Source organism: Lepeophtheirus salmonis, chromosome 1, assembly GCF_016086655.4.
Source record: "Lepeophtheirus salmonis chromosome 1, UVic_Lsal_1.4, whole genome shotgun sequence".
Taxonomy (NCBI): Eukaryota; Metazoa; Arthropoda; class Copepoda; order Siphonostomatoida; family Caligidae; genus Lepeophtheirus; species Lepeophtheirus salmonis.
Genome location: NC_052131.2, coordinates 18,464,562 through 18,467,633, shown reverse-complemented (window position 1 = coordinate 18,467,633; position 3,072 = coordinate 18,464,562).

The window sequence follows — 3,072 nt, the reverse complement described above, 5'->3', positions numbered from 1 at the left end:
TAAAAATAAATGTTGTACTTTTACTTGATAATAAAAATCATATGTGCTAAATATCCATGACTTTAATTAATATTTAATGGTTACCCTCACTTTTTAAGGTTTTGCCCTTCATTGAAAAATTAGACGGAAAAAAGTTCGATACGTCCAATTTAATTCTAATAAAATAAAGTTGGAACGTCATTTTTTTCTTGTAGCATAAAGGAATTTTATTATATCTTGACTGGTCTAGTAGTTTCCAAATTAAATGCTTATTAACATCCATTTGAGTATTCCATATTTATTGTATTACAAAGTACTTTATTTACTAAACAAAACAATATTTGGTGGTTTACTTTTCTCTTCTTGGTAGTGGAAAAAATATTAATTATTTCTAAATTTTATTTGTATTTAAAATAAAAAACCCAGGAAGTGTTGTGAAATTTCATCATTTCAGTTCAATGATTTAGAGCTAAAGGTTGCCTCTGAATGTCATTCAAAGGCTGTAATATGAACATATTTTAATTATTAAAACCGATTAAACGGGTAATATAATGAATATAAAAAAAAATAGTTTTTCAAAAGTACACAATAAGAACGCTAACTTAATGAGTATATAAAAGGTGAGGATTGTAAATCAAGAAAATTTAAGGATAATATATATTGCAATTTATTTTCCAAAATTAATTTATAAATTTACAAATCCTTTCATTGTGCATATAGCCCCCATTCACTCAAACAAACCACATCCAGCTTCAACCAACCAGCATATACGTTGATGATGAACTCATTGTCTATATTGGTTACTCCCTCGAGATTGGAAGCCCATAAAAGTCAACAGTGCTATGTGTACATTTATTGGACTCTGACCAAAACGTCACACCTATATAGTAGTCAAAAGGGCTCAGATCTGATGAGCAAAGAGGCCAAATTTCCTCTGTTGGAAAAGCAGGATAAATTTACAAATGTCTGGATTTCGTTTTTTGGCTCTCAGAAGTTTCATGAGTCTTCCTTGCAGGTGTTCTCGAATCCTAAGACTCCTTGACAACATTATAAACCGTTGATTTGGGCAGCTGCATAAATTCAATAATCTCCTTGGGTGTGCACCCGACACGGAGGCACACAAAAATTTACTTAGCTCATTAGATAAAGCTCTTAAATTTTTTATTTTTTTCCCCGGAATAAATGTAGTTCCAATTACCCGATTTTGACTAACTGCACCAATTCGAAATTTTAGCATAACACCAGATCTATCCACAAAAGTTTAAGTTCTCTAGCATAATTATCTATGGAATTATTTGTGTCAATGGGTGTCTACCCGGCATGGAGGCACTCAATAATTCCTTCGCGGCGTTCGTATTTGGAGGATTTTTCATTTACAGTTTTGTGGGCATAAAAGTTCCCAAGATATTGATGTCCAAACTTGTTCCAGATTTAAAATCCACACCCTGATTATCTCAATCATAATAACTGTTCCAATTTCTTTGATTTCCATTAACCTTATCCTTGAATATTCTTGAGATAAAAGTACCATTTAAGTAAAAAGTAGGAGTTTTTGAATCACTATGATGGATGAAATATTCGTTATAGGGGAAATTACTACGTTGAAATTGAAAAGACATTGATAAAGAACCTAAGGTATACTATTGTAAACAAAAAATTATACGGAAATACATCCAGTTAAGTTAACGATCTTACAGGTGAGGTTATTGAAATTGAAGCATGATAGTTAAATCTTAACATAGGGGCTGAAAGGCATTTTTTCTATACACCTTATTTTCAGTTAGTATCAACTTCCAAAAAACAACTATCGAAATTTCATGACAATCCATTTTTAATTTATGAGCTACTGTACTTAGTGGGACGCTACTTTTGTTATTTCCAAAACAATCTGATGAAGTGTTACTTGGACTCCACTCTATAAAGCAAATAAAACAATAAATAATTAATTATGATTTTAAAAAACCTAATTTTTAAGAATCAAAACAACCGCTTTTTCTTCATTAAGCCCAGGACTTTTCTGCCCATGTGTTACATTATGCAGTATAAACTACCTAAAACTGTGAACTAGGGATTTTAATTTGTGACAATTTTGTGATCCTGAGATTTAGAAAAATAAATTTTAATTATGTATTATTTTGAATAAATGTATACTAAATTGTAAAATTTGTGGAATGAAGGGTAAAAGTTATTTTTTGTGGATTATTATTTGTATTCATAATCCAGTCAGTTTTTTATTCTTTGTGCTGTAAGTTTATTCAATTATTGATTCTTTTCCTATTTGTTGAGGTAATTTAATCAAAATTTAATAATGATTTATAAAGAATAAATTTGAGATATTGTATCTCTACGTAATATAATGGGATAAGATAGACTTCACATCAATCATGTTTGTTAACCAGAATAAGATCGTGAAGATAATTTCCTAGATCTATAATACTGATCCGTAAGATATAATGAAAATCATATTTTATCTTGATCTATTATCAGTAATATAATTGAACGTTAATAATGCGACTCCTGTCATGGTCTATCCGGTCGTCTTAAAATTTTAAATAAACGAATTAAAAAATAATGTATAATTTTGTATTCACTTAATATGAAAAAATGTTTTAAAAATGTAATTTATTATAATGTTATTCAGGATAATTAATATTAAATATGACCAACGTAAGCAGTGATAGCGGCTTTCAGGAGGTGGCATAATTTGCTAAGGTGATTTTGAGGTAGGCCTCTAAAATGGCACACCATTGATCATTGACAAAGTCCTTAAAGGTTTCAACATTTAGGTTTTCAAAAGTTTCATGGAATTTTGACAAAAATAATAAATGTTGCAAATGTGTTCTGGTTCCTAATATATGTATTTAATGAAGTAGTTGTGAGGAAAAGACGTAAGGTATTTATAACTTTCAAAAAATTCATCTGAAAATAACCTAGTTTTGAAATATATGGATATGATATATAAGTTTACTAAAGATTCTACAAACATTTTATATCCAATAGTGAACTGTTAAAAATAGATTAATTTTCGTTCTTTCATACATCAATATATATGAAAGGTGGAATTTTCGCGGAAGAAACACGGAATATTTTTGA